The following is a 20,321-nucleotide window of genomic DNA, read 5'->3' as shown; positions in this document are numbered from 1 at the left end:
ACTGTCAAGGTCAAAGAAAAACCCAATTATCCATAGCAAACACTGACCATACAATTAAATTATACCAGTCAGGAAAACATTTGATCCTCTGCAACTGGGCATTTCCAGAAAATTCACCCTGAATCAATCTGAGCCATTCATCAGCTTCTAGCTGACCAATTTCCTTCTGCTACTCAGCATCCTACAACATGTCTCTAGTAGATACTTCATGCTGACCCACATCCCCTTGATCCACCCTAGAGGTCACCTGCAGCATCACAGGAAATTCCCATGCACACAGATATCTTACCATCAAGGATTTGTTTCTACCTAAGTGCTTTTTCTTGCTACATAAGTATGCACTGGAAAGCCCAGGCATGCAGGGCAGGACAAAAGTACCAGGGAGTTAAAATTCCCAATCAACCCTCAGTCAATGAGGGACAGGAGTTGGTAGATAAATAGCCAGCCCTCTTGCCTCTTGCTGGGGCAATGCTGAAGTGTGTGGCACCCAGACTCTCAAAGGGACACCAGTGTGATTGAGTCCCAGGTACTGACAATAGTGACCCACTCATTAGTACATTCCTTATTGGCTTTTGTCCCTTCCCACTCTTTCACCTTCTTCCTATGATCACTTCCTATGACAGTCTGGATCCAATCAGGAGACAGAGCACACAGTAACTTAAACAGAGGAAGTGTAATACAAAGAACCACTAACTATGATAAAGAGTAACTGTAAGATACAAGTAAACTCTTTAAGGCACCCTATGGCTTAGGCTGAACACCCACGGAAGGACAAAGTTGGGAGGAATCCAGACATCTTTGGAGAAGGTGTGGCTCAGTCCACAGTGTAGTAGAGAAGTCTGCTGCTTTGGCTAGGCTAGAGCTGGTCTGGAGGTGCTGCAAGCAAGAAGCCACCCTCCAGACTGCACATGGGGGAGCAGTCAATAAGCACCTAATTATGGGGATGAGGAGCCTGGGAGTCACAGGGGATAGGAGTCCTTCAGAGCATGTAAGCTGTGCTCCTGGCTCTGGTTTCCATACCAAGGGGGTTGCATGAAGGTTATCACTACGCCATGGCTCCATGACCTTCCCCCAAGTTCCAACAGGCAGGTTCAAACAGATGCTAATTAAGGAAGGAAGGGGATGCGGAGACAAGGGAGGAGCAGTCAAGAAAGGATAGTGCAGCCTTGGGGCAGGGTCGTGGTTCCCCCTCAAGGGATATAAAACAATATCTTTGAGCTGTTTTGCAGATACTGAAACCCCCACCAGGCAGAGAAATTAACGGTATGCTCCCCACAAGCACTTAGAACCCAGACAGGTTGGAACCAGAAGGTGGATGCCACTGACTCACACTTACCTCACCACCAACCAATAAGAAGAATGTACACAAGCTGATCAAGTCTTCTTTGAACCACTAGTATAAAACTTCTCCCTACCCCCTCGGGGTGGGGAGGGGACACACAGTTTTGAGGGCATTAGCCCTCTGTGGCCCCCTTTGCCTGGCAAAATAAAAAAGTTATTTTTTTTCTACTTCACCCAAAACTCTGTCTCCGAGATTTAATTCAGTGTTGAGGTACAGAGGCTGGATTTGGCTTCAGGACCATATTTTGGCTTGTGAGCAGGTTCCACAGAATGTCCCCACACCCATAATTGAGCCTCATCTGGCACAGAAATGGCAGGAGACCCTCCTTCTCCAGCAATATCCCTCCAGCATCCTTTACTGAGAAAGCTTAGCATCATGCTCATGTTAAAGGAGAAATACTTAAAGGAATTCCTTTATCATACACCACATATTCAAGAGTGCATCAGGTCTAAGGGGCAATAAATTGATAACAAAAACACCCCCCAAATAAACTATTTGCACCCAAATCCTTTTCTCAGGGTCTGATTTTGAAAGAACTCACATTAACAGAATGTCCATCAAACCTGATTTCAGTCTTGTTTCTGTATGCCTTAAGATGAAGGGCCTTAACAGCTCAGAGTCCCCATTTTCTCATATGTAAAATGGAGGTGATAATAAACAATTCTACTTCAAAGGGTGTTGGTAGAATGAAAAATCTAGACCTTTCACCATGCATCTGGTACAAAATTTCTTCCTCTTTCATCCTTATTTTCAAATCAGTTGCAGCCCCCAAATTTCTTCTTCCATCCTTTATGTAAGAGGCTAAGTGTCAGGGTGCTCTGAGCTACCTAGCTCAAGACATTTTGTCCTTGACTGTGGCTTAGGACAGCTTTGGTGGGGAGGAGGTTAGAAGGACACTTTGCCCTGGAAAGGGACTGTTTGAAGCTTTGGAAACAACAGATAAAGACAAGTGCTACTCTGTAGAGAAAACTTCAAATGGAGAAGTTCTCCCAGAAGAGGATACACCAACTTCTGTGGGCACTTAAATAAATGAGCTTTAAAGGGGTATAATATAACAGCTACCTTGTGTTGAGATCTCACTATGTGTCAGGTATTCATAGTCATAATCCTGCTTAATTCTCAAAACAAGTCTCTAAGGGAAATGTTATTTTTAATTCCAATTTTGCAAATGATGAAACAGAGGCTCAGAAAAATGAAGTGATTTACCTAAGATCAGAGTCAGGATTTGAACCCAAATCTGACTCAAAGCCCCAGCTCCAACTGCTGTGGTGGATGGAGTCCTGATTTAGACTAAAGAGTCAGAAGATTGTAATCCATGATTAACCTCTAAGACCCTGTGAGATCTGGGAGGAAGTTCTTCATCTTTCAAGGGAGAAATTCCCTCATCAGTAAAATGAGGGAGTTGAGTTAGAACCGTGATTCTTGTGGGGGTGATACCATCCCAAAGGATATTTTGTAAATTTATAGGAATAGTTGGCACTATGATGAGAAGATGCTCAAAGGCATTTCATGGTTGAGTGCCAAGAAGGCTAGACACCCTATACAATGCTTGGAATAATCCTGTCCAATGAAGAATATGTTTCATGCCATGTATATCCCACAAAACATTCTTCTTGCTGAAAAGTTTATCTAAACCTAGACCCCAACATCATTTTACATAAAAAATAAAGCATTCTTATACAGTTTTAATATATAATGAATTTTTCAGAGCCAAGTGGGGGAAGATTGTGCTTTTTTATTAAAAATTTTAGCAAGCATTGGTCACTATTTGGAAAATCATATCACTGACAACAATGCAACTCATGATAGGAGTTAGCAGAACACTGCCCCTCTCTCACTTTGCATTTGTACTGATCATATGTATAGTATCTGTTGCAAGTATTTGTGTATTTCCTTATGTCTTCCAATATAGAAGTCCCCAGACATTTGTATATTGAAATACTCATTACCTTACTAGAAATTACTTTCCTTTTATATTTCCTTCACAGAAGAGTTAGGACACCAAATTGATTACAAAGAAAATATATGTGTAGACAGGTTGTATTATCTGTGAACTTTGATTTGAGATATTTAAGGAGGCATTATAAAAGACTTGTTTTGAAAGGGGAACTCCGGGCACAGGGAGAGAGGTTATGACCTCTTTGTTCAGTGAAACATGGCAGCCCCCAATACAAAGCCAAGAGTCAAGATGCACAATATGCATATATTTTCATTTACTCAAAAATAAATCATTAGCACCGACTCTGAGCCAGGAATTGCCGTGGGTTCTGGGATGTCGTAGAGATCAAAAAGACTCAAGCCCCTGATATTGTAGAACCCTCACTGGAAAAGACAAAGGCTCATATCTACTAAAGCTAAATATTCTCCTAACTTATAGCCCAGTAATTCCACTACTAGGTATGTACTCAGGAGAGATAAGGGTACATGCCCACCCAAAGGCATTACAAGAATGTTTATAGCAGCTTTATTCATAACAACCAAAAACTGCAAACAACTCAAATGTCCCCCAAGAAGAGAATGGATAAATAAATCGTGGTGTGTTCATACAGTGGAGTAGTACACAGCGATTAAAAAAAAAAGACAAACTACTAATACCACAACATAGATGAATCTCACAGACATTTTGTTGAAGAAGCAAGACACAAATGTGAAATTACTATATAATTTCATTTATATGAAGTTGAAGAACAGTCAAAATTAGTCAATGTTGATAAGTATCAGAATAGCGGTTGTCTTTTGGTGGAGAGTTTATTGACTAGGAAAGCACACAGGGAACTTTCCAGAAAGGTGAGAAAATTCTGTAACTTGATCTGCTTGATGGTTTTACAGGTGTATCTAAATTACCCAGGTGTAATCAAAAGTTCATCAAGCTGGACACCTAAGATTAGTGCACTTTGACAAACTTTAAAATATTCAAATTTCACCTCATTTAAAAAAAAAAGACTCTATTTGAACACCTCAATTTAAAAAGTTAGTAACTGCAAACAAAACGTCTCTGAGGTCAGACAGATTTGGGTTCAGATCTCATTGCCAGTATTTTCTACATTTTGAGACCTTGAGAAAATTACTTATCCTGTCTGAGCCTCCATTTCCTCATGTATAAAATGAGAATAATAATTCATCCCTTTCCAGTTGGCTGAGAGGATTCCAGACATAACATATGTAGAAGTGCTACCACTGTCCTTATGCTTCTCCAGGAATTTCACACTCCATTAGCTTTGACTTCCCCAAAGCAGGGCTCGTGTCAGTGATGGCAAATGTAGGACACTCGTGTCCCCCACTGCCCACTCCTGAGCCCTAGGACATGGCTAATCAACTATGACACTCTTCCCCGCTGACCCTTAAAATCCATCTCCACACAGTTCTCCCTGAAGCAGCACACTCTGTGAGAGCTGACATATGAAATAAAACCTATTTGCTATCCTGACCTACATCACATTCATCTTTGCCTTGTCAGCAGCATCTAGCACAAAGACCTGTCGAGCTTGTAAAAAAATGGAAAAAGAACTGATATTTACTTAGCATCAAAAACTCAACATACTCAAGCCAGGTGTTTTTTTATGTTTTTAATGGTACCACTTAAATCCTCACAAAAATTCTATGAAAGAAGCATAATTCTTGTTGAGTAATCAGAGGAAGTAAGACCCAAGTTTATTTAAGTAACACCAGTCCACAGGTCAGAGGCGGCTAAACCAGGTTCAAATCCAGAGTCTAACGCCCAAAGTCTGTCCACCACGGCATGCCATGCTTCATTAACTTGAACATGCAGTGCATGTCTAACATTAGAAAATAGACAATTGTGGATGAATCATCCAGAATCCAGAACAAGGAAATAGACATGCATTATACAATTAGGAGTGAGTTAAAAAGAGAATATAGAAAATGATTTCATGCCAAGAAGTAAATAAAAATAAGTGAGGTCTGATAATTTAAAGGAAGCAAGACATAATCAACAGTCTGCAAGATTAACAATTTATTGGTTGCTAATTCTGCAGATTGGCTTTTTCAAGCACGAGCCCATTGGGTATTCTGCTAATGGAGCAGAGAGCACCTTGGCTAATCCCGTGAAGTGCAGCTGCCCACACTCTGCAGAGCCCTGCCTGTTTTTCTTGCTTTCAGTTTGGTCTGGTTTCCTGCCAGTTTCGTGGATCTCATCAGAGACCAGAGGTGGGAAAGCAGAGCTGCCCCCTGACAAAGCAGAAGTCTTTGCAGTGGAGGACGAAGAGGACCAGTGAGCCCAGACCCCAGGCATGTCAGGACCACTGTTTTGAGTCTGAAAATACACATTGCAATGCCTTCTCTCCTGGGGAGAGAGAGGGAACAAGAGAAAAGACTGGGAGGGAGAAGAATGCTAGAATGTCACAGCCAGGAGAGCTTGCAGAAGCCATTTTTCCTGTCTTCCCAAATGTCAACAGGTTTGCCATATGCCTATATGATCTGTACTATTATTGATGTATTCTCTTTCTTTAAATAAGTCCACTTAGTTGACTACATTTAGCCTCATCTTAAGCTATAGATCAATAAAATCATACACTTGATGTGCTGGTTATATTTCCCTTATAGATATTAAAATAAACATAGTAACTATGATAATTTTAAATGTTAATCCAAAACCACAATGAGATACCACCTTACACCTGTCAGGATGGCTATTATCAAAAAGACAACAAATAACAAACATTGGCAAGGATGTGAAGAAATGGACCTCCCGTACACTGTTGGTAGCAATATAAACGGTGTGGCCACTATGGAAAAAAAGTATGGAGATTCCTCAAAAAATTAAAAATGGAACTACCATATGATCCAGGAACTCCACTTCTGGGTACTTATTCAAAGGAAACAAAAATACTAACTCGTAAGATATATGCACCTCCATGCTCATTGCAGCATTATTTAGGATGGCCAAGCCATGGATACGACCTAAGTGTCCCTCAATGGATGAATCGATAAAGAAAATGTGGTATATGTACACAATGGAATATTATTTAGAGAAAAAAAGAGTGAAATCCTGCCATTTGCAGGGCCTTGAGAGCATTATGCTAAGTGAAATAAGTCAGACAAAGACAAATATCATATGATCTCACTTATAAGTGGAATCTTAAAAACAAAACAAAACAAGACACCAAGCTCATACAGAGAACAGAGTAGTGGCTGCCAGAGGTAAGGTGGGGTGAGAAAAATGGGTCAAGGAAGTCAAAAGGTACAAACTTCCAGTCATAAAATAAATAAATCTTGGATATGTAATCTACAGCATGGTGACTAGAGTTAATAATACTGTATTGTATATTTGAAAGTTGCTAAGAGAGTAGATCTTAAATGTTCTCACCACAAGAAAAATTGTAACTATTTGTGGTGGTGAATGTTAACTAGACTTATTGTGGTGATCACTTTGAAATATATACATATATCAAATCATTATGTTGTAAACTTGAAACTAATATAATATTATGTCAAGCATATCTCAGTAAAAAAAAAATGTTCATCCACATATCACATAAAACCAGCTTGAATTCCTCTAATGGGACAAGTACCACAGCATTGAGAAATACTGACAAAGTTCATCGGATTCTAGCCTTTTTTTTTCTTTAGCAGCAGAAATTTAGTGGTAATAGAGGATTTTGAGGAACCCCAATCTATCCAATAGATAGCACAGAGAAGCTTTGATGAAAGCTGAGTAAGATGGCCAGGAAACCCAGCTCCTCAGCTTCCTCATTGCCTCCCATCCTGCCCCAAGGCCCCAAGTACCCTTGTAGAACACCCAAAGCTCAACAGCAGTATTTGAACACTGCCCTAGCTCCAGCCTTTTGTTGTACAGAGGAAGAAACTAAGGCACAAAAAAGAGAACTAATGACAAAATATTGCATACAAAATTATTGCAGAAATAGATCTTGAACACAGGGCCTCTGACATACCTCTGGAGATCTGTGCACTGTCCTGTGCCCTGGAAAACCTTCAACCCTGGGCCAAAGAGTTGGCACATGGCCTCCTTCCACCTCTATCTCCTTCCACGCCTTCTGGTTTGAAGCAACCTTTGAGGTGAGAGAAGAGGAAATCTATGACTAGGAGCAAAGGCAGTGAGGTGGGATTTGGACCATTATGGCTATGGTGCTGCTTGGTCTGAAAGCTCTATGGACTGAGAATATAAGACTGATGCATGAGAACCTCAGGGAAACTGACACAGCTCAATATATCTGTACCATTTGGGCCCCCTTTTTCTCCCTTGAAGAACATTTCAACTAGTTGAAGCATCTAGAAGCATGACACAAACTCAAATCCTATTCCAGAAGCACTGAAGAATAATTTGAGATAGCTTCCATACTTCTTTCTCCTTCCTCACCTGCAGCTCCTTTCTGACCCATCCCTGTCTAGCCATGTCTCTCCAGCCTCCCTTCTCTGGATCTTTCTCTCTAGAGGCATCCAGCATCTTTTCCCTTGCAGAGCACCCCAGCTTCTGCACATCTCCTCCCCAACCACTGTGCTGCTCCACACAAGACAGACAGCACAGCCCACCTTGATGACAATGGAGTCTTCCTCCTCCAAAGGCTGGAGATGGTATCATAAAATAATAAAACTTGAACAATTTTTCTTTCTACCAGATTTAACTCAATATAAGGAATCATTTTCAACAGCCAGAACTTCCCAAAAAAGGTGAGTTGTCCCCTTCAGGCAATGGTGTGCCTTCACCTCCAGAGGATCACTTGAGAAGGCATCCTTGGAAGATTCTGGTCTCAGATGGGAAATTTCACTGGATATCCACTAATACTTCCTTCCAACTCTAGAGTCTTCTGATTCAACAGGGGTCTGTGGCCTCTGGGTTGCAGCAAGGGGGAGATCTGAGGCAGTTTTGGGAAGCATATGTGAGAAGCATCTTTGACTCTAGCACAGAGATCATCAAAGTTTTTCTGCAAATAGCCAGATGGCACAGACTTTAGGCCTTGCACGTCATACATTGTTGTTCAGTGCAATTACTCAATTCTGCTATTGTATCATGAAAGCAGCCATAGGCAATCTGTAAACAAATAAGCGTGGTAATGTTGCATTAAAACTTTATTTACAAAATAGGTGGCAAATGAGTCTTAACTTATTTCAAAATAAAAAGGTAAAAACAAAAATTGGCAGCAGGCTAGATTTGACCTGCTGGTTATAGTTGGCCAATGCTTGCTCTAGAGGAAATGTATCCACCTGAATACCTCCCTCTCTCTTCCTGCTTCATCTACTCAACCACTGAGCGAAGTCAGCACTACCTCCAGAATATGTCTCATGGCCATCCATAAGAGAGACAAGCCAGCACCTTAAGTAATCAAACCCACATATTCCGTAGTTAGCAACTGCAGGAAGACCCCCAAATTGACCTGCCTTTGAGAGACATGCATGCATTTCTTAAAATGTCAGTGGTCACTAAAACCCCAGGGTAGAAGTGTTTAGCCCTTCAACCAGGAGAACTGTTGTAGGTTTAGGGGTGCTAATTATAAGCTTCTCCCTTCTAGATTCCTGAGAAATAGACAGCAGACCCAAGGAACCACATGAGAATCAAGATCCAGCACTGCACTTTCCTAAAAGGCCAGGCAAGTACCAATAGCTTCAATATTTAGGGCTTTGGGTTTACCATGTTGGAGAACATGGTTCAAACCAGACCTTCCCCAATTTTAGTCCTAACCCCTTGAAGACATTTGGGTCTATTCAGAGAACCAAAGTTCCAGAACCAACTCAAACCATCTGTCCAAAAGTTGCTTTCTCAAATTGTTATAACTAGAGCAGGAGGGAAAGACAGCAAGTAATACTTGGGCCCACAGCTCTGCATTTAAGTGAAGAGGTTCCATTACTCTAATTAATGTGACTACCCTTATTGGTGATAGGGTAAGAACCTGGGACCCCTGAGTTGTATTGGTCAGGGGTCTGTATCCCTATACTGACTACCGTACAGAGGCAGGAAGAGGAGGGGAGATAACTTGGTCCTGAGGTACCTACTTTTCAAAGGGACAACTCTGATTAGATGCTGATGAGCATTCATGATTAGTAACAGTGACAGTAAGACATTACAAATTGCGCTTTCTGCATCTTTTCTCACTTATTTTCAGCCACCCTGTGAGGTTGCCATTCATATCAACCCCCTTTACATATAATGGGCTGCCCAGAGGAGTTTAAATCCTAGAATTAATTGAAACTAAGAACACTGCCATCTTGGCTATTTTATATGATTTCTGTGCTCAGGGTAAAAACCTGAACTTACTTTTGGGGCAAGTTGTCTTTTATCTTGGAAACAATCATTTCAGCAGTCCCTTTGAGTTACAGGTGTGCAAAGTAAGTGCATTCCTACCCATTGATTTTGGGAAAGGGACTTCTTCGGTGGAGATGGGGCTTGGAAAGGGCTTGGGTTTAGAAGAGGCTGATATGTAAATTCAGAATGAATCCTCTCCCATACATCAGTTTACATATGTGAAACTACATGGTGGGTCAAGGAGCCTTCTGTAAGAAAATAGTTTGGTATTTATCTACTTATTATATTCTTTAGAACACATCTGACAGGGGTGGGCCTACTTGAGGCCAGACTATGGGAAGAAAAAGAAGGGTCTCCAAGAGGAAATTCATCAAGAGGGAGGAGTGTGGACTGGGCAACCCAGGCAAAGGCTGTTGAAGCAGCTGGTTCTGGGCAGTGAGTGCTTTAGCTCACGATACTGCTCTCTGGGTGATGGGCTGGGCCTTAGGGAATATGGTTGCTTCTGTGTGAAATGAAAGAGCTGACCTCCAATGGGCCACATCCCTGGCAACCCAGGCCAATTGGAGAAAAGAGTATCCTTGACCAAGGGTAACCCAGGAGAAGAAGCATCGTCCACTGTTCTCTGTGGAACCGCGGCTAGAGCTGACATTTCTCCTGACCACAGGGACTGCCCAGCTTCAGCAAGGGCCAGGCTTCCCAGGTTTAGTTCTTCTCACCTGCAGAGCAACAATAGGGGTTCTTGGGCTTCCCAGGAAAGGTCTCTGAAGACAAGGTGTGGGTGTGGGAGAGACTGCACTGCCTGCTAATCCGAACAGGTAAAGGATTGCAGTCACAAAGTGGCTGTTAGCAAAAGAGATTCATTTTGCATTTGTATGAGATGTTGAGGTCTAGGGACTTCCAGCTTCTGAGCATGTGAGCCAACTGAGGCTTAGAGAGGCTCAATAATAGGATCTCAGCCATTCTTAACTCTCATTGCACACAGAATTACTGGGGAAGTCCTAAAACAGACTGATACTCGGGCTGAACCCAGCCGAATTGAATCAGTCTTTTGGACTACAGCCAAGGAATCAACTATATTTGAAAAGTTCCATAGGTTAATCTAATGTGTAGGAGGTTGTGAAGTACAGGACTAACCTAAGGCAGATAGATAGATAGATAGATAGATAGATAGATAGATAGATATAGATAGCCCCATTTTATGGAAGCTGAAGGTTAGAAAGTCAAATAAGTAGCCCAAGGTAATTCAGCTGATAAGCTTCAGAATCATATGTCAAATCTAGGTCTGACTGATTGCTGACCCCATATTCATTTTACTCTATCATGTTGCCTTGAAGATTCTGGAGAATGAGGAAAAAGGAACCAAGATAGAAGAGAACAGAAAGAACCCCTCAAAGACTTCAGCTTCCGACCAGTTAAAAACATCCTTGCAGCGGATAAAAAGATGTTGCACAGAGACACAAAAATCTTCCTTCTTCATGTCATGTCAGTGAAAAGTCATCCAGGCCAAATCAACATACTTCAAGAAAGGTTTCTTGGGCTTCCCTGGTGGTGCAGTGGTTGAGGGTCCGCCTGCCGATGCAGGGGACACGGGTTCGTGCTCCGGTCCGGGAAGATCCCACATGCCGCGGAGCGGCTAGGCCCGTGAGCCATGGCCGCTGAGCCTGCGCGTCCGGAGCCTGTGCTCCGCAACGGGAGAGGCCACAACAGTGAGAGGCCCGCATACCGCAAAAAAAAAAAAAAAAAAAGAAAAAGAAAAGAAAGGTTTCTTTCTCCCACTTCTTTCTAGCCAAAAAAAGCTTGTCAAGCTTCATGCACTTGTAGTTACGTCACTGGGAGGCAGGCATTGAATGAAAGAGAGAAAGTGTGGTTGGTGTGGCTTGGATTACAAAGGAATCCCACCTGGGCCAGGGCTCCCAGCCTCACTGAGCACAGGCAGAAACAGAGCGCCATCTTGTGGGGAAATGGTGCAAGGCAGACTGGTTCAGGGCTTTGTACCAGAAATGTGAGGCCTCTAGACACCAGCACATTACAAGTGCCTCAAGGGCAGGAGTCCTCTGAGGGTCTGTGAACACCTAGTAAATAATAATATCATTTTAATTAGAGCCATCGCTTATTGAAAGCTTACAATGCACCAAGTTCTAAGCAAAGCCTTTCCTGAGTACCCTCCGCATCCCATATACACTTGCAAACTCCGATGTTGGCAATATTATCCTCACTAGAGTGATACGGGTCTAGAGATGTGGATAACTGACCAGCTCAAGTCACAGAGCTAGTAATGGATCTGGGATTCCACTGAGGGGAAAATAATAGTGAACTTCATTTCCTCTAGGAATGTGGGGTCTGTTTGCCTACAGAAATCTTGGCAGTGTATGTGACACGGGAAAAATGCAGGCAGGAAACCAAATGCCAGCAAAAACCTGTCCTGGAAACCATCCCACTGTTTTTTTATGTCCTCTTGTTCTATAACTAGGCAGAAAAACATGAGCCAGAAGGGTACTTGCAGTTGTGTACTGCTGAGTGTTTAAAAACTGGCTCTATGGGGTATGAAAGCCCTGATTTGTGGCATTTGCCAATTTCTGTGGTATAAATACTCCCACGGTGGCCAGTTTCAAGTTACCAACTTGGCATCAACTACTTCACAAATTTCCTGAAAATTTAACATGAGCCTATTTAAACTGGTTCCAGTACATCCATGAAATCAATTTCATTCTAAGAGAATGATGCTTGTTCATTAGAAGTAGGGACTTCCCCCATCCTCCAGTCCAAAATAACCCAGAGTATTTTGTTGTTGTTGTTGTTGTTGTTATTGTTTGGTTGTGTTGGGTCTTCACTGCTGTACACTGGCTTTCTCTAGTTGCAGTGAGTGGGGGTTACTCTTCGTTGCGGTATGCGGGCTTCTCACTGCAGTGGCTTCTCCTGTTGTGGAGCACAGGCTCTAGACGCGGGCTTAGTTTCTCCGCGGCATGTGGGATCTTCTCGGACCAGGGATCGAACCTGTGTGCCCTGCACTGGCAGGCGGATTCTTAACCACTGCGCCACCAGGGAAGTCCCAATCCAGAGTGTTTTGCTTCTTCTTTTTTTTTTTTTAATTTAATAAAAATATTTATTGATTCATGCTTTCCAGAACTTTTTTTTCAACCCAAAGGCCAGTACTCCCCTCTGCTCTCAATGCTAAGCAATTTTTTTCCACCCAAAATGATATTATGTATATTTTTATACCTAATCAGTTTGTGACAGCTGTGATTCTCAAACACTTTTGAAAAACAGAAGTAAGATCAAAGTTGCAAACAGACCATATGTAGTGATTTTAAAAACTGAATAGGCAAAGCCTGACTCTAACTGACCAAATGACCCATCAGCTGGATTCAGCCTTTTCAGGCTACACGAGGACTTTGCTCAAGAGACCTGCACAGGGCTTCCCTGGTGGCGCAGCGGCCGAGAGTCCGTCCGCCGATGCAGGGGACACGGGCCCGCGCCCCGGTCCGGGAAGACCCCACACGCCGCAGAGCGGCTGGGCCCGCGAGCCACGGCCGCCGAGCCTGCGCGTCCGGAGCAAAAAGAGACCTGCACGTTATCAGACGGGTTCCCATGGATGTCCTTAACACCACAAGCGTGGCTTCTGATACCCAATGCTGCCAACAACATCAGGGGAACAGAGAGGAGACCCTGCCGACTGATTCAGTTTTATTCTTCAACACAATGATCTTATTCAGGACTTTTCTCACAAGGGTTAATACATTGTTTACTTCAGCTTGGTAGACTCATACAATCTGGTTGTATGTTTGGCATTAATCATAGACACTAATGATTTAAATATCTGGGCTTGGATGCACAGAAGATTCAAGTAAGAGATGTCCTAGACCAGAAGAAAAGATTTTGTGAATCTTGACAAATAGGAGAAAAGGTCCATTCTAGTTAGGATTGGGTTCAATTAGTGAAAGAACAAATTAAAACCCTTAAAAATCAGAAAGCAGAGTAAAGTGGAGGTGAACTACACATACATCTTGGGTGGAATAAAGCGAGGTTACAATGAATTATATAATACCAGCCTTTAAACATCAATATAAAATAAAACAGATAGGGCTTCCCTGGTGGCACAGTGGTTGAGCGTCCGCCTGCCGATGCAGGGGACACAGGTTCGTGCCCCGCTGTGGGAAGATCCCACATGCCGCGAGTGGCTGGGCCCGTGAGCCATGGCCGCTGAGCCTGCGCATCTGAAGCCTGTGCTCCGCAACGGGAGAGACCACAACAGTGAGAGGTCCACGTACCGCAAAAACAAAAAACAAACAAACAAAAAAAAAACAGATAACAATGGAATTGCAATAAAAGAAAGTATGATTACTGGGGACTGTGCCATTTCTCAGGTTCAGAATTGCTTTGCTTCTTCTTGGAAAACTAGCTTAAGTTGCGTTTGGTCTTCCAGGGGGGACCACAGTGGAATGTTTAAGTTCATAGGCTTTGGGTAGAAATCTGTGGCACTGACCAAGTTACTTAACATTTCTAAGGCTCAGTCTCCTTGTCTGTAGAATGGTGATATTAATGATTTATAAACATTTATCCACATTTCATTTCAAGCTTGTTGGCAAAGGGAAAGACTTAAAAAAAAAAAAGCTAGTTCAAATATTTTCTTTGGGGAAGACACCAAAAGTGACTTAAACACCACTCAACTAAAGTTTTAAAAGAGAAATGTCTGGTTTGAAGGTTATTAGGAAAGCATGTGGCTTAAAGAGTGTTGTACCTTTGAATATCTGGTTAAGGGTTACTGGGCACATCTAATAACCTAAAATAGTAAAAATTCAAATTTATGTTTAATCTAAAAGAATCTTAGCGTTACTCAGCCTTTTATTATGTTTTTAATGATTACCTGAATCTCACCTGTTAATTATGGTCTCTTCTTATCACAGAAAAAGAGTGGTGCAAAACATTTCAACACAAACTCCTTACTTATATCCAGAAGAGTACAATTGTCAGTTTAGTATTCATTGTCTAAAAGAATTACTTGATGAGTATATTTATTCAATTTTCTTTCAAGAAGTAAGCATGATTTCTCTTTTTCTAAGTAACTCATATCTTTTGAGACACATGATTCAACTCTATGAAAATCATTCCTGAGTCAAATCTTTCTAGCAAGAAAGTTCTTGCTTTTGAAATGAAGGAGGACCCTGCGAGGCTCTCCCAGTTACAAACGTCTTTCCATGATCCCTGTTTCTTGTTTGTAGGGAAAAGGTGTCAGCCTCCTAGACATTCCCTGAGTTCCAAAGGGCAGATTCAAACAGATACTAATAAGAGAAGGGAGGGAACGCAGAAACAAATGAGGAGCAGCCAAGAAACAATGGTGAAGCAATAAAGCAGCGTTCTGGTTCCTCCCCAAGGAATATACAAAACAATATTATCTTTGACTTCTTTTGCAGGAACTAAGGCCCCCACCCAGGGGGAGGATGGTGACTTCAGGCTGAGCACAAGATTCCCAGAACACCACCCTGTTACCTCACCACCAACCAGTCAGAAGAAAGTCACACACTCTGCAGCCCTCACCCCAAATTTTGCCTATAAAAACTCTTCTGTCAAAACCATCAAGGAGTTTGTTTTTTTTGAGCACAAGCCACTCATTCTCCTTGCTTGGCCCTTGCAATAAACCTTTCTCAGCTCCAAACTCCAATGTTTCAGTTTGTTTGGCCTCACTGTGCATGGGGCACATGAACTTGCATTTGGCAACACTTTTAAAGAGTTGTCCCCACCCAATCCATGGCCTCACTGGAGTAACAGAGGCTCTAGTATTAAAAAATAAGCCATGTGGCTTAAAGAATATCAGATTTGTATTGATGTTTTGAGGTATGCCAGCATGGATTAGTAGGAAGTGTCAAGCCAAGGCTCAGTTTACAAAGGGGGCAAACCGTGACAAATGCTGATATTCACTAGGTTCCTGTGCACATGACACCATTTTTCAAAATCCCTTCCCTTTTGGGTCCCTCCCCATCACCTTAACAAGGCATCTTCCATATTAAGCAATAGAATCTTTATTAGTTTGAATGTTTTTCGGTATTTGTTTTACATAATCAAACGATGGGTAAGAACAAATATAACTAGGCCTCAGAAACAAGTGGAGGACAGGCAGGGCCTTCACTGTCCATCCCAGATCTGTGCTTCACTCTGCCAGTTGTCAGATGTTTTTTCTTCTGCAGACTGGCTCTATCCATATGGCAAAGGACCTGGTGGTTGACTACTCCAGACATCTGCTTACAGTGTGGCCACCAGAGAGTGATACCAATTATCTTCAAAAACCCCAAGGATAGTTTTAATTGATATAGCTTGTATGGAGGCTTATCTCTAAATGATTAGCTGTTGTCAATAAACTTCTATGTTTTCCTCATTTTCCACAAGGAACTTGTGGGATTTAAATTTAAATTTAAAACATGGCCAAGAAAATTTGATGTTACCTGAGATAGACCATCCAGAATGGTCCCACAGCAATATCTCAATTTGTTCACCACAGTGTGGGGCCCAGCCTTCCGTTTTGCAATGGTCCCACAGCAATATCTCAATTTGTTCACCACAGTGTGGGGCCCAGCCTTCCGTTTTGCAAGGTCAGAGGGTGAATATCAGTACACAAAGAATGGATCTGAATCCCACATGGCTTCACCATTAACCAAGTTCTTACAGCCTTACACATAAAAATCATCCATGGGGAAAGATATAACCACCAAGTGGAGAGCTTCCTATATTTGCTGAACAGCACCTTTTCTTCCTAGATGCGAAGCCAAATGTGAAGCCAAATATGAACCAAAAGTTGTCCAATGATCACAGAGTCAGAAGAGGAATGAATTAGATGATCTTAATGGCTGGCACTTATTAGCAAATGCATGCTTTCTGTAGAAACAACGCCAGTTCTAGACACTTTGGATCCCTGCCTTTCATAGATGCTATGCCAGCCATTTCCCCTCTGAAGAGATTCTTTATTCAGAGGTAGAATACTTTCATTACTTAGGTATAAAATTTCTTGGTTATAATCTACCTTCTCATCCCTTTCAGAATTTCTACACAGATGACCTGGATTAGATTTGGGTGATTCAGATAATATTACATCATTTCTACAAATCTTGCTTTCATTTCTGCTTTTCCTAATTTAATTCCTGGAGATGTGGCTTTCAGTTTTCAGGGAATGATCTATCATCTAGAATATTCAGGAAACACACACACACACACACACACATGCTATTTTTAAAATAAAAAACAATCTTCTTAAAGACTAACTCTTCTAAATGCAAAATTTCTTTCCATTTTTATAGGCATATTAAGGAATATCTTTTATTTCAAGCCATCTGATATACTGCCATCCCAATTGTCAAAATAGCCAGCAACTCAGTAACATTGACACTGGCTGCTTAACTTCATAATAAATCTTACTTCTTTAAATCTTATTGTTATCACTACCAGAAGTTTAAATCTTAAAGGCAAAGAAATATGAAAAAAGTAATGTTACCTGAATAAAAGGAGTATCCTCTTCTGAAAACAAAAACATGTTGAAACTAGGAAGCGTGGAATAAAAACCTGACTAAAAGGCAACCAATCACTTAAGGGAACCACGAATGGCCATCAGAGTTCCCCAAACATTGATGAGAAAATTCATATTTTAGAATTCTGTCTCAGCATACCCACTATACCTCCCCCAATGCCAAAAGCAATTTCTTCACAAAGTAGCACATCTGCATGTGTATTAATGGACAGTTTAATTAACTGATGGGCTACGTCACAGAACATTTCTAACAGAAATGAAATAAATATATGATACTAAATGAGCATTTATTGAACATGTCGTGTGCATCCAGTACCCATACCAGAGACCCAGTGTCCTGCCTTGATTCTATTCTCATTCACGGTACCATTAGAAACTATAATAAAGGAAAACTTGGACACTTTTCCTGTAATCTGCTCTTTCCTCTCTCTCTTTGTCCAAATTCCACCCATTCTTAATAATTCATTTCATATAACAAATTGTCATGTGACAAAATGATATATGTCACATTGTCATTTATGTGAGCTGGCTTGGTCATTACAACAACCCTGTGAATTAGGCATTATCTTCACTGTTCAGAGAAGCAACTTCTTATCTAGTGAAATGCAGACATTCTTGAATACAGGCTTCTCACCTCCAAAGTCCCACAACCACACCTTTGCTGCCTCCTTTTAGTCCAGGCTTTATAAAGGCCCAAGTGGTAAATCTTCTCAGTTCTGTAAGCCATGCAGTCTCTGTCTCAACTCTGGCCTTGCAGCAAAAGCAGCCTTAGACATGCAAACAAAGCAAACCCAATGGATGTGGCTATCTTCCAATAAAACTTTATTTACAAATATACATCAACCAGATTAGGCCTGTGAGGCACAGTTAGTCTAGTCCAATGTTTTTCAAATGGTGAACCATCAGCATTTGTTAAAAATTTCAACTCTCAGGCCCTGACCCAGGGCTACCAAAAGTGAGATTCTGAGGATGGGGCCAGCACTGTTTTAACAAGTCTTACAGGAGATTCTAATGCACACTAAAGTTTGAGAGCCACTGCTAATCTTCTTTATTACCCACACAGGACCCTCCTACATAAAGTATGAATAACTAAGGTGATGGCTATGCCCCACTTCACCAGAAAGCCTCTCTCCACCTCCTTCCTCTCACATCTTCTGCTCCAAATTGTGATTTTTCTCCTCCTCTGGAGTTCCTGCCCCAATACCCCAGGGGCTTATGCAATCCAATCCTAGTATTCTGTTCCCATTATTGCCATCTTGCTGTCCCAGACCCACCTTCCATCTCTCACCTGCTAGAACTCAGCTGCCTTCTTTAATTCTGCAGCTTGTCCAGGGAGCGTATGCTCACACAGCCACAATTCCCAAAACACCCCTACTCTTGGGCACTCCTAGCCTGGCAGGGAATGAGGAGGTTTCCCATCTCTGCCAGAACTGACCCTCCTCCTCTCCAGCTGACCATCCCCTTGTGCCACCCTCACCTCCAAGTCCTGACAAGCCCTTCAACTTGTTTCAGGAGAAAAAGCAATTCCCCTTCTCACATTAACACTTTATAAAATGTTCTGCCCAGCTACCATCTCCACCTTCATTGACTATTGTACACTGCAGCAGAAATATAGAAATTAGCCGTGACCACAGAGTTTGCTTTGGAAAGACAAATAATACATCTTATCCTCTTCCCCGCCTCTTACAAAAATTGTTAATGGGGGTGTTTTGAACCCCACCTTAAGATGTGTTCTGTTATCACTGAAAAAGTGAACTTTCAAGATTTCAACTGAACTTTGAGTTGATGGAGAGTCGTTTAGGAAATAACATTCATCAGCCTTTTGATTATGAAAGGCAAGGCCTGGGACCTGGTTTGGAATGGGGCTGCCCTGCGGATATGAGGGAAAGGGAACAAATGACTCTGCCTAATAAGCAGATGGGCTCCCTGGGGTTAGGAGATCATCACTGTAAACTGATGTTTGACTTTCACAGGACTAGCCCCCAGAAACAAGGTTTGGAGGATTGGGTAGGTGTGGCGAGGGGGCAGGCTGGGCTGTAGAAAAGAGAGGAAATCACAGGGGTCAGATATTTGGCAGGTATCTGGTGCCCAAGGACACAAATGGCTACCAGTAATGGCTGCCATAATAACCCACCATTGTTTCCCTCCTTCCCAAAGTGTTTGTAAAGTTTGTTTAAAGTCACCGGAGCATCAAACTTGGGAAACCAAATGAAAGCTCGATCATATTCAAGGAGAAAGTATTTGATTCTTGTTGAGATGGTCTGAATTCAGACATACATACAGTGGGGTAGGGGAGCAATTGCAAATTTTTTGAAGACCTCACCAAGAGGTCCCCCACTATTATCAAAAATTATATTACTGATTCTAAAGGAACTGTAAGAGAAGAGAACAAAGCAACAAGGCCATTGGTAAGAAATGATGACTGCTTAAAACAGCTTTTTTTCCCTCTTTTTTTAGATTTAAATGTACACCATTTTACCCCTAGTTATTCACGATACTCATCCCTAGGACCTGCCTTCAAGTGGAAAGAAAAGCACCTTGGAACAGACAAAGCAGTACAGATCAGTGACCCTGATTCTTTTCAATGTAACTAGAATGCTTTCCAAGGCTAAAAAATTGTTCAAAGTTACACTGTACCCAGTATGTGTGTAACCAGTGTAACAAACCCATGGATACAAATATTCTCATTTCTTTTAGATTAACTGTGTGCTATTCAATAAGACAGTTAACATACATTTTATAAAATCAATTGTGAATTATCTATTTAAATTATAATTTTCTACTTTTTCTGCCAAAAGGAACAGAATTTAAAATGCCTTCTCCAATCCCTATAGACATCTAAATTAGAACACTCAGAGCAAGTTTAAGGGAACCATGAAAGGTAAAACTTTTCTTTGTGTAACTACTAGAGACATTTTATAGAGCATATTGTAGAAGTACATTTTCCTAGGAATACCGTTTATAAAAACTCAATACTTCAAGTGAATTTGGAACATACACAGAGACTGATAATTCTGCAAAATAATAGGCAAAGAATAGGATTAACAGAAGTGGGACAAACTAAAAGAAAAAGAAACCATATTGGACTAGAAAAGGGACCCATCATCTTAAACCAACCATGATTTATAATTTTCACCAATAAATACTATAAAGAGAAATTTAAAACACGTGTGTGTGTGTGTGTGTGTGTGTGTGTAACATCTCTGGAAGATTATACCAGACACTGGTAATAGAGGTTGCTTCTGGGT

The sequence above is a fragment of the Hyperoodon ampullatus genome, assembly GCF_949752795.1.
Source record: "Hyperoodon ampullatus genome assembly, chromosome: 1".
Classification (NCBI taxonomy): domain Eukaryota; kingdom Metazoa; phylum Chordata; class Mammalia; order Artiodactyla; family Ziphiidae; genus Hyperoodon; species Hyperoodon ampullatus.
The sequence above is the reverse complement of the archived record's forward strand: the minus strand, read 5'-3'. Positions refer to the sequence as shown.